Genomic DNA, 19,875 nt, shown 5'->3' on the forward strand with positions numbered 1-19,875 from the left:
GCAGTGATTACAAAACGTCTGAATTATTTAGGGTTAGCAAACTGTTAGTCAACGTAATTATTGATGATTCTGTTACAACGTGCGTTCAGTCCTTGAGTGAGATGTTGAGAAACGATTGTTCATGAATAGTCTTGTAGCACTAAACAATGTTATTTGCTCCAGCAACTATGTATGGCCTAACGAAACAACTTTCAACTGTTCTTCTAATGGTCTTTACAAGTAACTCAAAAATCTCACGGACATTTTAGACCCGTAACCCAGTCGCTCAGAGATAAAATTGAAGGTCTACGTACTAAAATCGGGTTTCGGCTGCCTTTTGTGTAGTTTTGTGCTATAATATTTTCTGTGAAACCTTATATCGATTTGTTTGTGTGTTTTTTTTTAAGTTTTCATATGTGATTACAGTACAGACTTAGAGTTGTCAGGTGTACCTCTATGGCAGAAAGAACGCAGAGTAATTGAATAGTGAACTCATTGATACAACCAAAATATCTGGTGTTTACTTCTGAATGAGTGACCTCCTTGGAAAACTAGTCAATATTTTGTTACTCCACCGAAACAGTGGTCAAAATGTTCACGCGGGGATTTTCCTAGTTTCCAGTGGATCAAAAATTGTCCACCTTTAAAACTATTTATGTGGTTGAAAATTATTTTATATAAGTAAGTTTAAGTGGATAAATATATATATATAAATCATATTTAAGATTATTAAATTCCATTCCATAGTTGATAAATAAATGTATTGACTAGAATATTTTTGTCATTTTTTAGCTCATATATTACTAGGCTTGTGTATATGGGGCGAGCAATAGGGTGGCTTGTATTAAAAGTGATAACGCTAAAATATACTTGTGCAGTTAAAACATTATTAGAAGCTAGTCCACATCTAATCCTTTTCAGGTACTGTTCCTCCACAAGTGCAGACCACGAATCAAATATTACCGTTTATTAAAGAAGGTAGCAAGCAGTTGATCGATCACGTAAAAACTTGTAACAGGTAATACTATAGTGAAACTATCAAGTAGACAAGTAATGACCAACATACAATGAACGTGTAATGATAAGTAAACGTGAGTATAAAGTGAATGAATGCGTGTAGACGTAAAAATATATTAATCTTACAGGATTTCTGTAAATTTTGTTAATGTATAGCGATATCGTAAACTTGTAGATAAATTAAAAGTGACACTGTTCTAGCTGTTGGTACAATGAATTTTGTAGCTTGTCTCTGCCCTCCAAGTGTTTTATTGACTTTCCTACAATGTCTGCATTATCTTTCATCTTGCTCTGAGGTTTGGTTTTTCTACTATCTCCCAGTATTTAATTAATTAAACTATAGATTGTACTGCATGTTCTCCCAAGTGGTACAGCGAAAAGTCTGTTGGCTTATAACGCTAAAAACCTGGTTTATCTATCCGTGATAGGATGAGCACAAATAGCCTATTTTGTAGCTGTGCGCTTGACAACAAACAAATATTTCGTTGTAAAGACAAGACTCCTTCGTAAATGTGCAGCTTCACTGATAAAATGTAATGTTGTCATAGCTTAAAAGGATAACAAAAATAGTACTTGAAAATAACTTTGTGAAGTAGTAGCTTTTGCGTCAGTTCACATATTCTAATAAATTAAAATAACTTATAAGTTAATCGTTTTCGAGTGTTCAAAAGCACACTATAACACCACAAAATATTTCCAGTATTTTAAGGTATGGGTGCATTATTAGAGTAACAGTTAATTCCTTAACGTGGATGAGAGAGGGCTACTGACTGGTCAGTAATTCCAAATTGAGGATGGCTACAGATAACCTTAGCAACTTTCGAAAGAGAACACCCCTCTCCACACCCAATGACTCAGCTGTAAATCTGAGGGCTTATAACGCTAAAAATCGAGTTTCGATACCCACGCTGAGCAGAACATATATAGCTCATTGTGCTCAACAACAGAAAAACAAACGAAACTTTTCGAGAATACAAATATTGACAAATATATACAAATATCGTGTAGTTTTGCGCAAAATTAAAAAAACAAACAAACAAATCTGAAGGTAATAACGAGATCTGGTTTGTTTGAAGGTTCGCCCAAAGCTGCATGAGGGTTATCTGCGCTAGCCATATTTAATGTAACACCGTATGTCTATTGACATATAGAGCTAACAACCGGGTTTCGATAGCCAAAAGTGTAGTTTTGAGCTTAACGACGAAACAAACCATTTATTGAACAAAATGTTGTATTGTTTCTGTAATGTTTAAGAATTACTGAATATGTTAAGTGAAAGGCTAGAGAGAAGGCAGCTGGTCATCAACAGTTACCGCTAACTCTTTTTTTACCAACGAATAGTGGGATTAAGCGCACATTATAACGACCCCCCAGCATGTCAGATGGGGTGGAGATTCGAACCAGTAGATTACGGGTCGAACGCTATAACCACCTGGCCCTGGTAATAACAGAAAACCACCCTATACACGTGTAAAATAGTATTACTACGGTACATTAACATCAATTGTTTGTTTTGAATTTCGCGCAAAGCTACATGAGGGCTATCTGCGCTCGCCGTTCCTAATTTAGCAGTGTAAGACTAGAGTGAAGGCAGCTAGTCATCATCGGCCACCGCCAACTCTTTGGCTACTTTTCTGCCAACGAATGTCGATAGCCAAAATGTGATTGATCGTCAGATTACAACGCCCCCACGGCTGAAAGGGCGAGCATGTTTGGTGTGACGGGGATTCGAACCTGCGACACTCGGATTACGAGTCGAGTGCCTTAACCTGGCCATGCCGGGCCGAAATCAATTAAGTTTTTTTTTCAGAAAGAATATACAAAAACCTACTTTTTGAAACTACGTCTTCATTGATATCTAATATGAATTCTTTAACTATTAGCTATGCATTATTTATTCGTCGTAATTAATTATTACTATTTATTCATTATTGTTTTTTATTCTTTATTATAATCATCATGGTTGTTTATTATTATTATTTTTATTGTTTATTATTATTGTTGTTGTTGTTTTGAATTGGGCTATCTCTGCTCTGCCCACCACGGCGATCGAAACCCGGTTTTTATCGTTGTAAGTCCGCAGACATACCGCTGAACTACTGGGGGAATTTTTATTTTTATAGTTTATTATTATTATTTGTTAATCTCTATTTATTATTATTATTATTATATATTTATGAACAAGTTAGCATTACGCTCGTGAAGGGTACGATTTGATCCACATGCAAAGTTCTTATATTTCGGTGTATGTCCCCCGCTGGTACAGCGGTAAATCTATGAATCTACAACGCTAAAATCAAGGGTTCGATTCCCCTCGATGAACACAACATACAGTCCTATGTGGCTTTACTAACAGAAAAATACGCACACACGTTTCGATGTATAAGAACATTGACCCTAAAGAGCAATATATATAATAAGGTGTGATATTTTCATGCATGAAACTGCTCACGTCATTCTCGGAACAGCGTAAGTCTGTTTAGCATGCTAGGCCTCGAGAGGACAAAATATAAGTTGGAACAGCGTTGCGTATGGTAAACAAAATGAATGGAAGAAATCTATCAGTACATGGTTTTCTTAGAAAACTTGACAAATGGTGCCATCTAGAAACATTATTTCTCTGCTCTGCATAAGATGTTTTTCAATTCTATCTGTATGCTTCAACTTTCGAAACTGTACGCCTATTTAACGTAACTCTCTGATGGAGCTCGGAATAACTATTCTATGTTTTTAAACTCGAATTTTTCCACTGCTGGACGTGATTTTTTTTTAAAATCCTAACATTATTTAACTGTAATTTATCCAAGATAATAAATTTAGACGTTAGGTTTTCGATGTTTTGTTCCTTCATCCACTCCTGCAGCTTTCCTGGAACGATTAAATATGTAGAAACCATACACCGTATGTCTATTGACATATAGAGCTAACAACCAGGTTTCGATAGCCAAAAGTGTAGTTTTGAGCTTAACGACGAAACAAACCATTTATTGAACAAAATGTTGTATTGTTTCTGTAATGTTTAAGAATTACTTAATATGTTAAGTGTTTTAGCACAGAACTACACAATAGGCTGTTGCTATCTGTTCACTATAGGAAACGAGCCACGTTGCAAGAATTACGTATGACCTACTGTAAACTATTAAAAATATCTCAGACTCCAATAACCTCTCCATTCTACTGAAACAATTATTCATAGTAAACACTTTCGATGTTACAAAAAACTAGTTTTCTTTTAGCCTATAATTTTATTCTAACCTCGCAGTATTACGCGTTTAAACCCATCAGAACAGATATATAGGAACTAATCAGTTTTATCGGCTTTACACTATCTTAAATAATGTCTGTTGTTCTAGTTAGGAGATCCCCTCCCACAGTAGGTCAGCGTTAAATCTGCAAACTTACGACGCTGTAAATCGAATTTAGATTACCGTGGTGAGCAGATAAGCCTACTATGTAGCTTTGCGCTTAACAACAAACCAATAAACCGTCGGTGTGAGGATGTTAAGGTATCATTCTCATTCCTGGTGTACAGAAGATAAAATTTAAAATAACTTGACGACTAAATAACGAACGGTTTGCAAGTGGTACTTCATATAACGAAAAGCTGATATTTTCACCAATACATATTGTCCTACACGTACCCTTCAGGTAAGTTTAACATCTAATTACAAGTCTCATGGAATAATAAGTATTAACCACACAATACTTACATTTCGTGTTTTTTTTTTTTTTTTTGGCCGACATGCGTTCGCCAAATGGTACACGTACAAAACGAGGGGTATTAGTAAAAATATCTTGGTGCACAATTGGGGAAGAGAAGAGGGGTGGAATGAGGAAGTATGGTAAGGAAACACGTCAAATAGTTGACCTGTTTGTCTGGATTGAGGAAAAGTGCCGAGGCCTAATCTGATGTAGAGGCTCGTGAATTGTCAGTGAATCGTAGCAGGTTGCTTGCTGTGAGCGTGCTTACGAGGAAACATGATTTACACCTTAGAATAAATACCACTGCTTTAAACATAAAAAGATAAATATTTTGTTTACACAGCGGAAAATAAAAAGAATAGTAGAACATACAGTGAGAAAAGCTTCGTTAAACCTTTCACAAAAACATTGCATTCGTTTGGATGATCTCACAGTTGATATCTGTAGTGGTAATTAATACGTCATCAAATGAAACTAGTGGTTGTAAGTATATACGATGATTACAAAAACTAATTTCCTTTAGAGTTCGAAAGAGACTTAACTGTGCCAAATATAAAACAGGTTTTCAAAGTAATTCCTTAAGAAGTGTTTTGTTTTCCAGGAAATGAATGCTAAATGTGTCTTGTTACATAGTAAATATTAATATAGCTATCGCTGTAAATATGTTTTTAGGGAAATTAAAGTTGTAGATTATTAATGCCATCATCAAATCACTTTTTACATGTTTGTGAAGTTCAAAGTAATCAATAACATATAGAGAATTTAGTTTGTTATATAAAAACTATTTTGAATATGCAAATAAGAAAGTCACGTGGTCATGAGCGAAGCCATTAGTACACTGCGTAGGAGGTATTTTTTTCTTTTCCAAAGACAACGTAGGCCTTTCCTTCTACATGAAGAATTGAAATTATTTAGATAAAAGTCAATTGTTTATTTAAATACATTGAAGACTGTAAACATTTTAGGCATTTTATAGTATTGGAGTAGTGTTTAATGTAACCCCATCTCTGGCCGTGCCCCTGACATGAAAACCAGAGATGATATAAAGTCCTGGTACAACAGATTGTATTAGAACCACATTTTGACATTATTTGTCAGAATGTAGGTAGTGTGATGCCACATACAACTGTTGATGGCTTTTGGGGATGGTATATAACAGCATGTTCCACCACAAAGTCACCTGTGGTTATAGAGTGCTGAATCCCCGTTCTTTGATACAATCAATCACTCAACAAGCCACCGAATTGCTTTCACTACATTTGTTATAGATTCTCAGCACAATCTTCAACCTATGACCTTGGATGTTTTGACAGTCACATATTTGCTATCAGCCGTGGTGCAACGGACGTAACCCTGGCATTACGACTATTTTCAGTGACTTACACTTCATTCACCATCCCTACAAGCATTCTGATATCTAGCTAGATAGTTTATCACCCATAGTTACAAGAAACATGAACACTTCATCCCTTGCTAGCCACATGCTGCTCTCTTTATGGACAGAAAACAATTCATCCCATGCGTGGCCAACGCATTAGACTGCAACCAGATTAAATCACAGAATGGAGGCACTATCATTCCTTCTGTTATGTATACTCGTGAAGTCCATTGTTCCTGATTGGATTATTTTCCTACAAAACATCAGCTCGCCCTTTCACAGGCTTCATAATACATCCAGCTCAAGGATGTAGACGTCACATCCAATATTAGAAATGTTCACTTTCTGTAGGCAACACCTCAGACACAAGCCAGAGTCTTATCCATCACCATTCGCCACAAAACAAGTTGGCATCCAATGGCCCAAGTGGTAATCTCACTCGAAAAATTTAGTGATCCATTAACGGTTCTGGGCCTTCCATCTTCTTCGGTACATACAAAGCTCCACCCAGCTCTAAGAGAGCCTTTTAATATATATCTTAAATTTAAATTATGCAAAATTTCTTTACTCTATATTTACAACGTTAAAAGTTATAACATATATAATTTTACAATTACATGGTAATTACAACTCGATCAAAATGACCGAGTACGTGTATAGAAAAGTAACCAACAACAACAATATAACTGATATTGTAAATGTTTCATTATCAAACAGCAGCACGCTAAACGTAATGTTGATATACATCCTAAATATTGTAGTTCATTAGTAGAAATGTTTATTCTAATCCTATTTAGAAAAATAAAGCAGGAGGAAAACGTTAAGTTTTAATGTGAAGTGTTTGTAATTTTTCATGGAACTAATGTTACATTTTAATATGAAGTTTTTTTAGAAAGTTCATAAAACTAAATTTATCCAAGATAAGCAATTTACTGATAATTATTTTTACGTGCACTTTTTCACTTAATGGTCACACCAACATACCTAAAATTACGAATCAAGAAATCTACAAAATTTAAGCACGAGTAAGCAATAAGAAAAGCAAAATAGGAATGTGAGTTACAGAAAGGCAATTATTTTGTCACCAGAGTAAAACCTCTTTCAACCAGATGTCTATTTACAACAAATTCTCTTTCTCTGATAAATAGATCTATTTTTCAGTATGCTACCCAGCTACTGTAAAACATACCATTTCATATATTATTAATTAGCGAATTATGATAATCCTGTAAACTTTATTTTCAATATTTTAAGTTAGATATTTGTTTGCTAGAGGGAGTCAATTACTATGATGACGTAAAAATCGAGGAATTTCGTGTAGTAAACAGAAAAAAAGAGCAATATAAATGGCACAGTGAGAGAATCAGTATAGTATCTAATACATTGGCGAGTTTATCGTATTTATTGCAATAATTAGTTTATTACTTCAGTGTATGTTAGGGACTCAGAAAACGAGTTATTGCATCTGTTCAGTTAGTCATACCTCGTGTTTGATATAGAATGATTGGAGAGAAAATTCTGCAAATAAATTTATAAGTTAGGCTGGCATTAATTTGACAGTTTCTGACGACAGTTGGTTTGTGAGGTTAGGCCTATTAGTGAACGCAGATTGTAGCAAAGTTAATGAAAAAGTAAATTAATTCTTCACCGTTACTTGGACCGGACTTACCATTATTTTTACTAAATTATTCAAAATAATCCGCCAAAGAGAAAACACGTAACAGTATTAGATTTAATATAATAATATTTAAAAAAGGGCAATCTATGAAGAAATTAACTGCTCATGCAATGAATAAAATCACTGTAAAAACACAAGAGCGATATAGAAACAAATTTATTTTAACTTGTTTATATTTCAGCGTTGTATATTTGTTTTTAAACATGCATGAAAACAGGTCCGGCTGACCGGGCAGCAGTTGAACCAACATTTTGTCACGGTCACTGTAGGACTTTTTAAACTTGAACTTCAAAAAACTGTATGTAAATATATAGAATTGTAGTGTAATGTTTGTATCAGTATAACAATACATAATCAATTACCTGTGTAATCTGCAAGTGAACATACTTGTGATTTTATTACAGCTATGGTTAGTATAAGTTCTAGTGTGTACCTATTTTTGTGAATCATCAAAACGTTCTTGTAAATGGTTAATACTATCAATAAATTATAGTAAAATTAACACAAAATTCAATCTCAGGACACCTATTTTTCTGAGGGATATTTCCCAAGACTCCCTAGCACTAATATGCTTTGCACAATATTCTTAGTTGCCTGACTAATCAAAACTGCTCCCTCCACCCTGTTGTATCATGACTATTATATTATCTCCTGATGTTGTTAGATTTCAGTTCACCTACTAACTACTCATTTCTGGAAAATTAATTTTTCTGAAAATTGAAAAGCTTAAAATTCGTGTTATCACCATAACTTAATTTTGAAATATGACATAACAACACACGGGATCATGTATCGTTGAATTATTTAAAGCCAACCCACTATTTCACAATCTCTGCGGCATCGCCTAAACTACTACTGTGTTTCTTGCATCTCAACCGACACGGGCTCTGGTGCTGGCAAAAGATCTCATAGGTACTAAATATACCAGTTGTAGTGTGGTTATCAGATTTTAAAATATTGTCCTTTGCTTTCACTCATAGATTCTTAGAATTATTCTACCCTATTTGCAGTTTTTTTCTGGTATTCTAGTCGTATCTATAATCCACGTATTACTTACTTTTATTTTAAAGCAAAACGGTTAACCTTTCTAAATATCAAACGTTCATAAATGTGGCGTAACATTTAAGTTAACAGTTCCTAGAACATAACTGATACGTCATGTTACTGAAGTTTATGATTAAGATGGTGAAAGAAATTGCATGTTTTTTCCTGGAATATTGACACATCTAATTCCACCAATGTTACGTCGACTCTCGACATCCCTAGAAGAGAGGAAATGTTTGTGGAAAAGAACGAATCTACGTTACTTTTCAGTGCTATAACTTAACTCATCGCTACTGACGAAATAATTATTTCTAAGAAGTATGAAACTATAGACTTGGAAAACTTTTAAATATTAACTGACGCCGCTTCTTTCAAAAGTAAAAAATCTGACATATCATATTATAGATAATTATATCATATAAATTCTACAAAAATACAAGTTCCTAAACATCCGATATCCAACTTCATCTTCCGCTGTAAAAAAGTTGAAAACATTTTGTGAAAATATTAACACTTCCTTTGAAAACATATGAAAAATGTAGACACTTTTAAAATTACACCAAATAAGGTAAATTTTAGTTTGTTTTGAATTTCGCACAAAGCTAGCCGTTCCTAACTTAGCAGAGAAGGCAGCTGGCCATCATCACCCACCGTCAACTCTTTGGTTACTCTTTTACTAAAGAATAATTGGATTGGCCGTCATATTATAACGTCCCCATGACTGAAAGGGCGAGCATGTTTTCTGTGAAGGGGATTCGAACCTGCGACCCTCAGATTGCGAGTCGTGAGCCCTAAAATAAGATACAGGAATTTTATTCTATCGAGTAGTTCAAATAACATACTTTTGATTCTTGAAAATTTTACATTCCTAATACATACGTGGAGAAACTGACCAAATATATTTGAACAGAAATTCAGCTTCATACCCACATTAACAACTTGAAAGATAAAAAATGAAAAAACAATGGGAATGAATCGGACCAGAGAGACATACACGGAACAAAAATACGTGAAAAAGTTAGAACACCCTATGAAAGCCTTGTATTCTTGTATCATATTTTGATATATAGATATTTAATCTCAATTTTAACAATATTGAGAGATTATAGGAATATAACAAAACAATTAAAACTGAAGAAAAGACTTTTCAAGATCTTCTGTAAATGTAATTCTACAAAATTGCATATTCTAACTGAGCAAAAAGTTAGGACACCCCCACATTTATTCCCACTTAAAATGGCTCAATTCACACACAGGTGTATCACACCAGGTGCACATGATTAGAAGATCGTTACTCAGCATTTTGAATGAGGCTTGCCCTGTTTAAACCTCAGATATTGAGTTTGGTGTGCTCCTGACTGTTGAAGTGAGAGTGAGCACTATGGTGAGAGCAAAAGAGCTGTCTGAGGCCTTCAGAAAGAAAATTGTAGCAGCTTATGAGTCTGGTAAGGGATTTAAAAAGATCCCAAAAGATTTTGAAATCAGCCATTCCACTGTCCGGAAAATAGTCAACAAGTGGAGGGCTTTCAAAATAACTGCCAACGTGCCCAGGTCTGGTCGTCCAAGCAACTTCACCCCGAGAGCAGACCGCAAGGTGATACAAGAGGTCTCCAAACACCCTAACATGTCATCACGGGACCTATAGCAGGCTCTGGCTACTGTTGATGTGAAATTGCATGCCTCTACAATCAGAAAGAGACTGCACAAGTTTAACTTGCATGGGAGGTGTGCAAGGAGGAATCCTTTGCTCTCTAAGAGAAACATCAAGGCCAGACTGAAGTTTGCCAGAGAGAATGTAGACAAAGACCAGGACTCCTGGAATAATGTTCTTTGGACAAATGAGTCCAAAATTGAATTATTTGGACACCAGAACAGAGGACATGTTTGGCGTAAACCAAATATAGCATTCCAGGAAAAGAACCTCATAGCAACTGTGAAGCATGGAGGTGGAATTGTCATGGTTTGGGGCTGCTTTGCTGCAGCAGGACCTGGACAGCTCACAATCATAGAATACACCATGAATTCTTATGTGTATCAGAGGGTGATTGAGGATCATGTGAGACAATCTGTAAGAAAATTAAAGCTGAAGCAGAACTGGACCCTGCAACACGACAATGACCCAAGACATACCAGTAAATCCACCACGGACTGGCTGAAAACTAAGAAATGGAGAGTCCTGGAATGGTCGAGTAAAAGCCCAGATCTCTCATCATAGTGCTCACTCTCACTTCAACAGTCAGGAGCACACCAATCTAAATGTCTGAGGTTTAAATAGAGCAAGCTTCATTCAAAATGCTGAGTAACGATCTTCTAATCATGTGCACCTGGTGTGATGCACCCGTGTGTGAGTTGAGTCATTTTAAGTGGGAATAAATGTGGGGGTGTCCGAACTTTTTCCTCAGTTAGAATGTGCATTTTTATAGAATTACATTTACAGAAGATGTTGAAAAGTCTTTTCTTCAGTTTTAATTGTTTAGTTATATTCCTATAATCTCTCAGTATTGTTAAAATTGAAATTAAATATCTATATATCCAAATATATTACAAGAATACACAGGCTTTCATAGGGTGTCCTAAATTTTTTCACATCACTGTAGATCTAGCCAAACCTGGCACAGAAAAACTCCAAACCTGAAATCTGGATACCTCGCTTGGAAACGAAATATACGTTGTTAGTGTTTTAACGCAGATCTACACAATGGGCAATTTGTTCTATATCCATTGTGGGAATCGAAAACTGGAATTTAGCGTCGTAAGTCCACAAACTTACCGTTGTTTGTTTGTTTGTTTGTTTTAATTTCGCGCAAAGCTACTCGAGGGCTATCTGCGCTAGCCGTCCCTGACTTAGCAGTGTAAGACTAGAGGGAAGGCAGCTAGTCATCACCACCCACCGCTAACTCTTGGGCTACTTTTTTACCAACGAATAGTGGGATTGACCATCACATTATAACGCCCCCACGGCTGAAAGGGCGAGCATGTTTGGTGCGACAGGGATTCGAACCCGCAACCCTCGGATTACGAGTCGAACGCCTTAACCCACCTGACCATGCCGGGCCTATATTTTGTGTCGTCATCACCCGGTATTCCTTGGAGGTCACCCTCCCAAGTACGAACCGGGCCCGACGTAGCTTAGCTTCTGGGATCGGACGAGAACCGGCGCTTTTCCATGTGGTATGAATGATGACAAAATTTGTGTGTGTTTTTTCTTAGAGCAAAGTCACATCGGGCTATCTGCTGAGCCCACCAAGGGGAATTGAACCCCTGATTTTAGCGTTGTAACTCCGGAGACATATCGCTGTACTAGCGGGGGGCGTGGAGGTTATAGAGATGCTTTTGTTTGGAATTAAGTACGAGGCTACACAATGCCCACCATGAGTATCGAAACCCAGTTTTTCAGCGGTGGGAGTCCGGAGACATACCACTGCGCCACAGGAGAGCTCCAAACTTACCGATGACCCACCTCCTTTCCTCAGTGGGGGGAACAACCTTTATGAAACATTCAAATGATTAATTGAATCATGTTTTCGCAAAGATGAATTCCTTTGACGCTGGTTCGAATCCCCGTCACACCAAACATGCTCGCCCTTTCAGCCGTGGGGGATTTATAATGTGACGGTAAATCCCACTATTCGTTGGTAAAAGAGTAGCTCATAACTTGGTGGTGATGCCTAACTGCCTTCCCTCTAGTCTTACAATGATAAATTAGGGACGGCAATTGCAGATATCCCTCGTGTACTTTTGCGCGAAATTCAAAACAAACAAACAAAGCGTATCTTTCGCAGGGAATACGCTTACTTCAATATCCCTCTGTCATTTTTCTTTGTAGTTCTGTTTCCATTCTTTATATTATATAGTTTTTATGTAATTAAATTCATTTTCTTGGTTTCTAACTTCTACTAACTCTATATTATTTAATTTGTTTATGTTTCTTGCTTGTACAATGTTTCCCTTCAATAACACCATCTTTAGTTGCTTCAGTAATCTTAGTTTTTTAATTTTTTCTGTCTCTCGTACCTGCTGTTTATCTGCGATATTTCTATTACATAATTATTTCGCTTCTTAACTATTTCTTCATTGTTCTAGCATTTTACAGTATTGTGCTTTAAATCTCTGTTGAGAGTTTTCTTTCTTCTTTTCTCTACTTATCCACAATCTTATAAAAAAAACATATTTTTATCTACCTCTTTCTATTTAAAGCAGATTCTGTCTGTCATTGTGCAACAGGACCTATGATTATCCCTTTTCAAATGTTATACATAATTGTACCTTTCTATATTTCCACTCTCAACAACTTTCTCTCCGCCCTGTTTAAGTTTTTCTTCCTCTCTGGGTATGTTTAACACGTGATACATTAAGCTAATTTCACTGGATAAAAACTTTGAACTGTTTCGAGAATACGTGTCCAATGATTTTTGTTCTTGCTCTTGTTTTTCTACAGCATAAAAGGATAATAGGTTTCACTATCGTGTAGTGCTTGCGTATAAGTTAATATTCAATTTCTTCTTTTCTGCCGCTTTCTTCCTTAAATCCTGGATAAAACGCTTTAATTCCAAATATAAGGTTGGCCTGATTTTACATAAGTGACGACCCAGCCACAACTGTATTCTGGTAATTAACTCCGCGTCTTAAAACCCGATTTTGTTTTAACATGATAAGCCTAAATATAAATCAACCGCTGAACATTTAGTGGACTAACTGAACGGATGTAACATTGGGTACTGTTAAACACAATATGTAAAATAATAAGCTGAATACATCATCAGTTTCGCTACATACGCAGATAAAAGTATACATAGATGTATGCCGCCATTTAATGTGAAGGGGTAAAGTCTTATCACAGACAAAATATACGAGCAATGCTTAAATCTGGAGTTCGATTCCTGCGTTGGACAGAATACAGATAGCTCATTGCATAGATTTGCATCAAGAAAATAACCACATTAATCGCTACCCAATGGTGTGGTTAAATGTATTTTTCTAACGAAAATCTAGGAGGTGGAACACAAAACTGACAAATATGTTCAACGTCTCCGAAAATAAATTATGATTGTCAATCAACAAAATGATATATAAATAGACGACGTTTAAAGGCAAATTGTCAACATGGATGCATGAAGAGTAAATTCTACCTTTACTTCAAAAATTATTATTATTACATAGGGAACCCATATAAATCCATGGATGATGTATTTTTATGTTTAGTGAAAGGTAAGAATTGCAGTACACAGTATACGTGTTGTGAGCTAATATTTTGAAATTATTCACAATTTCCACAGCAAATTAAACTTTTAAAACATTTTTACAAATGCTATCTTGAAAACGAATTTCCTTGGCAGCGCCACCTATAAAAAATTGTGGAAATTCACAAGGATCGAGTGAGGAGAGGCCAATGAAAACTTAATCTGCAATACAGATAAAGGAGGCATAAAAATCAAAAGTCCAGAAAAGTGAATGACCATCGTTTGTAATGTTGGTTAAATTCAATTTTTGATTTAAAAATATAAAGAAATAAAACAAATATCTTTAAAGCAAGTGGCACATCAAAATTATTATCAAATTAGAAAGAAAAACTTATATCTATATCTTGTGTGTACTTGTACTTTACATATACGTATATCTTATGTGCTTGTGCACTTTATATATATGTATATCTTGTATGCACGTGTACTTCATACATGTGTATATCTTGTACGTATGTGTACTTCATATATCCGTATATCTTATGTGTTTGTGTATTTCATGTATACGTATATCTTATGTGTTTGTGTATTTCATGTATACGTATCTTATGTGTTTGTGTATTTCATGTATTCGAATATCTTATGTGTTAGTATATGAAATCATAGTATATTATGTGTACATGTACTTATTTACTATCAAATTTACGCCAATGAAATCGTAGCATATTATGCGTACATGTATTTATTTATTATCCAATTTACACCAACGAAATCGTAGTGTATGCATACATGTATTTATTTATTATCCAATTTACACTAATGAAATCATTACATATTCGCATTCGGTCAAACTAGACATCATCCTCAGATCAACATCCCTAGATGACCAATTTTAAGTTCCATGCTTGTAAGATTTTTATTTTTTTTTTGTGTTTTTTTAATTTATAAAATTATATAGGTGCTTAAAGATGATTAAATATGGACTTCACGGTTACTGGAATTACAGTGATGGCCCGGCATGGCCAAGCGCGTAAGGCGCGCGACTCGTAATCCGAGGGTCGCGGGTTCGCGCCCGCGTCGCGACAAACATGCTCGCCCTCCCAGCCGTGGGGGCGTTATAATATGACAATCAATCGCACTATTCGTTGGTAAAAGAGTATCCCAAGAGTTGGCGGTGGGTGGGACGGCTAGCACAGATAGCCCTCGAGTAGCTTTGTGCGAAATTCCAAAAACAAACAACAGAATTACAACGACAGCCATAATAACCAGCATGTGTGCGTTACGTACTTTTTATCGCGTATAATTTTCAAACAATTATGTATGTATTTTGGGTATCAACCCCACAACATATAGAATATTTTGCCAGATTTATGATAGAACTTGTGGGAAGAACAACACACGTCCCATAAACCTTGGTATTCTGAATTCATTCTCCTAAAATCTTTACTCAGTTGCCTTTTTTTTTTGTTTGTTTGTTTACTTTGTCTCGTGCACTGGACTGAGTTACATTTATCAATGCTAACACAAAGTAAGAAATGGAAGCTCTCGTCATTCCTTCTCTTGTGACTAACATTAGAGAATATAGTTTATCAGTTATCACATCACACTCTACTGACCTCTACGCACATAATTTTCCAAACAGAGAAACAACTATAACAAATCTTTGGTACTAGGCCTCTTATTCCACTAAGGTTTGAGTGTGATGAGCTTGAATCCACAACTTCTATTGTATTTCATTTGTACCTCAATAGGCCTAAACGTTACAATACAAAACGTATAAAAAGTTTGAGAAGGCTTGTAAGATTATACGTAAACCGTCGCAGGGTACCAAAACAACAATGAAGAACCAATGTTCGCGACTTTCTGCAAAACGGTAAGTTTTGAATACTACCATATAAATACGACTGCAGCTTTAGGTTTAATATTTGCAAGAGGTTAATGGCTTACCTTATTATACGAATGTCTAGATGAATATTTTTCGTAAAAAGACGACCAGATATCTGTTCTTGAGTAACGTAGCCTGTATAAGCACGATTTGGCAGAGTCGCTTTATAATAACCAAATAACATCCCAACCGTTTATGGTTTAGTAGGAATTTCCGCACGTGTCAGGTACGTGTATTATATCCAGTGGTGAGATACTGACTAAAAACTACACATAAACTGGGGCTGGTTAATACAGGTTACCATGGATAGCAATCGTCTGCGTGAGGCGACTACACAAGGAAGTCCGCTCTGACGTCAAGCGAGAGGAAATAACCGTTCCACGTCAGATACTTGATAAAGTATTTCTCATCGTCTAAAACGTTTGATGTCTAAATATTTCCTCTTAGGCTCCACTGTTTTTGACATGAAATATAGCCTGTTTCCTTCTCGAGTCTGACACTAAAGTAAAAGAATTTTCGTTCCACAGGCGGAAATAAAATGTCAGACGGCCTTAATCATAGCGGACCGGTTATTTCCTACAGCAGGTAGAGGTAATGCCGATAAAAAGGGCCTTGCTAAACCATTCACTATGCTATTTCCTTACCTAAGCACCACTGGAACTAGGACAGCCGGAAAGTGTTGTCAATTTACTGGTTAAAAGGGCTCCATTTTTTTTTACGCGTGTGTGTGTGTGTGTTTTTGCCAGCGTGTTGTAGTCTCATTTCTTGGAAGGGTTTAGGTTTGGATAGTTCTGAGTGTAAAATTGTATAAACATTTGTTCTTCATGTTAAATTCGTTAAAACGATGATAGATATTCTTAATCTGTAAAATTATAAAAATGGGACTTTAAATCATAAAATCCGTACTTTATTATTCACCGTGAAAATATTTACTTCATATATTAGACTATCATCCAGTTTTCAAAACATTAAACAATTCGGCAGTGTAAATATACTGTTCTGAAGCATAGATATTTCAACTTCTTTGTTTCTTTCATTTTTTTTTCTTTTCATTATTAGAAGTATCAGAATCTGAGAAGTTTCACACTCACTGTCAAGGGATAGGCTGAACAAAGTCACATTTTAAATGTAGGATACGTTGTAAAAGACCTGAAATTTTAAGTTACTTAAAAACATTACACAACAAAGATACGAAGACGACTAATATAAAGGTAGCTAAATATTTAATTATACTTGACAAGATATATTACTGTTAGGCTTAGCATATTTTTAACACTCCATTCTTTTGCTAGTTTCGTATAAATATTTTTCCAACCAATATTGTGTTTCTTGCCTCCCAACAGGGAGCGAAACGCGTCATCGGTAACAGATATAACAAAGAATTTTTTTTTTTTTTTTTTGGAATTTCGCACAAAGCTACTCGAGGGCTATCTGTGCTAGCCGTCCCTAATTTAGCAGTGTAAGACTAGAGGGAAGGCAGCTAGTCATCACCACCCACCGCCAACTCTTGGGCTACTCTTTTACCAACGAATAGTGGGATTGACCGTCACATTATACACCCCCACGGCTGGGAGGGCGAGCATGTTTAGCGCGACGCGGGCGCGAACCCGCGACCCTCGGATTACGAGTCGCACGCCTTACGCGCACGGCCATGCCAGGCCATATAACAAAGAAAGTGTGATTGACGTACTGTTATTAAATACACTTCCAATTTTTGAAAAATTCCAATGGGCCAGATAAAGAATGTTGTGTTAAAAATACAAAAAAGGCTAATACGAATGACTTACTAGAGATATAATTTATTATAATTATGCTTCCCTAGATTGGAAAAGGCGTTGTTAACACCATAAAACAATATTTTTTTTTCATTTTTATTATAGTTATCGAACTCTTTAAAATATTAATTTTTATGTAACATATTCTTTGCAGAAACTTGGCAAAAGAGCTATAGCGTATAGATACGTTAATTTAATTACCGTTAGTGCGGTAATTTAAACTGTCTTGCTTTTAAATGCTAACTACACAATAAGGTGAAATTTCTTTGTTTGTTACAGAGGTCGAACTCTGAATTTTAGCATTTAAATCCTTGATTTTTTCTTATCTTAGTAACGGGTGAAATACCTTAAATCCCAGTGTTTCTGTTGTATTGCTTTAATGAAAAAATGAATACACAATATGTGAAATTCATGACGTATTATGAAATTACATGGTTTAAAGAAAATCAAGGAAGAAAATAATATCACAACATAAACTCGCTAACGCGAGTAGAAGGTACACATAACCTTTCCAGGAGTGAACTGGATAAAGAAAGGAGGTTTATCTCATAGAAGCGTTTAGACTCGTTTTTTTTTTAAATCTAGAATGCATAACCATACACTTACGTGCAGTAAATAACGCGTCGGGCGTGGCCGAGTTTTAAACGGGTCCAGATTCATGTTTCGCTTAAAACTCTCTCCACCCTTTACGAATGTGGGTGCACTATAAAAGTGACAGTCAAATCCTAACAATCTTTAAGACAAGAAAGAGTAGCCTAAAATTAGTGATGATTATTTATTGCCTTTCCTCTAGTTCTATGGCGCAGGTAACTTTGTTGCTTTGCGCTAATAAATGCAAAACAACCAACAAACATCTAGTTCTATCAGTTTAGACTTAGGGAAAAATATGCACAAATAGTCTTCGTGTAGCGTTGGGCCAATTTTCTAAAACTAGAAATAACTGTTATCATGAAAACCATCGAATAGATATCAAACATGGCAAACTGTGTCTTTGTTTTTTTTTAACACCAAACTGTATATTTAATATTTACCACAAAACCTGAAAGGTTTGTTTTGTTTTGTTTTAATTTCGCGCAAAGCTACTCGAGGGCTATCTGAGCTAGCTGTCCCTAATTTAGCAGTGTAAGACTGGAGGGAAGGCAGCTAGTCATCACCACCCACCGCCAACTCTTGGGCTACTCTTTACCAACGAATAGTAGGATTGAGCGTCACATTATAACACCCCCACGGCTGAAAGGGCGAGCATGTTTGGCTCGACGGGGATGCGAACCCACGACCCTCAGATTACGAGTCGCACGCCTTAACCCACCTGGCCGTGCCGGGCCAACCTCAAAGGGTGAGTTGAAAGTTGTTTGTTTTTTTTAGTTGCAGATTTTGAGGTAATGGCTAAAAGTTTGTACATGAAGTTTTTTCAACTTGCAAACTAATTTTACTTAAAAAATAAAATAAACTTTTCCTAAGAAAAATGAACAACATACAAGTAGTTTTGTGAAGTATATAGTGTATCTATTACTTCTACAAGACGGTCATAATATCATCAAAGCACATGCACAAGAAAACATTAGTCTTTTATCATCCCTTTATATAATATTGGGTTGAGGAATAATTCGTGAGCGTTTTTTCAAGTTAAAAAAATATATTCATAAATGAAACGCTTTCGCAAAATATTTCATGTCATTTGGTAGATAAATTTTGCTCTAATAGATGGTGTGTTTGATTTTCATATGTCTTTAATTTTTGCTTTCATTTTCAGCTCATTAAATGGAATGTCAAGTGGACAAAATCGACCATTTTCGACACCATCTGCTTTTCGCATTTAATTTCTTGCAATTTCGTTTTAAACAATGCATACTATATACCTAGGTATTACATGAAATAAAGTATCATAATAAATGTTTTGGGTGTAATGTGTTCATGCATTGAAGTATTGTATAGTCTTGCATGTAATGCTTGAATGAAATTATTTAAAAACGCTCACGAATTATTCCTCAACCTAATAATTGAATTGTTTATAACCTTAACGGTACGCCCTCTACCTTACGCCTCTTAGGCTTAGTTGAAGTTAGGTATGTCGACGAAATTCTGTACTGTAGCAAAATTACTTTATTTTAGTTATAATGGCAACTTTGTGAACATAACTTAAATAAGTGATCTCGTATATTTTGATGAGAATTTATCAAATACTGGAGAAAGGTTTGTAGAATTAAAACTCAACTGATTTTCTGTTATTGATCTTT

The 19,875-nt window shown here is 35.6% G+C and overlaps 1 protein-coding gene and 1 pseudogene across 8 annotated transcripts in view; both read right to left on the bottom strand.

Moving 5' to 3' along the window:
• LOC143225322 (transcription factor ETV7-like) overlaps positions 1 to 19,875 on the bottom strand; it is a 98,012-nt gene that overhangs the window by 23,681 nt on the left and 54,456 nt on the right. For 2 of the 8 annotated variants that reach the window (XR_013013793.1, XM_076454487.1), the window contains exon 1: positions 15,926 to 16,493. The exons of 2 other annotated variants lie outside the window; for them this stretch is intronic. The gene's annotated coding sequence lies outside the window, so the exon portion shown is untranslated. Of the gene's footprint in view, positions 1 to 9,449; positions 9,590 to 15,925; positions 16,496 to 19,875 lie in introns of those variants that run through there. 4 more of the 8 variants (XM_076454484.1, XM_076454485.1, XM_076454488.1 and 1 more) reach the window with 4 other exon arrangements.
• On the bottom strand, positions 11,864 to 11,983 carry LOC143227619 (5S ribosomal RNA; annotated as a pseudogene).

This window comes from Tachypleus tridentatus, chromosome 9, assembly GCF_004210375.1.
Source record: "Tachypleus tridentatus isolate NWPU-2018 chromosome 9, ASM421037v1, whole genome shotgun sequence".
Lineage (NCBI taxonomy): Eukaryota > Metazoa > Arthropoda > Merostomata > Xiphosura > Limulidae > Tachypleus > Tachypleus tridentatus.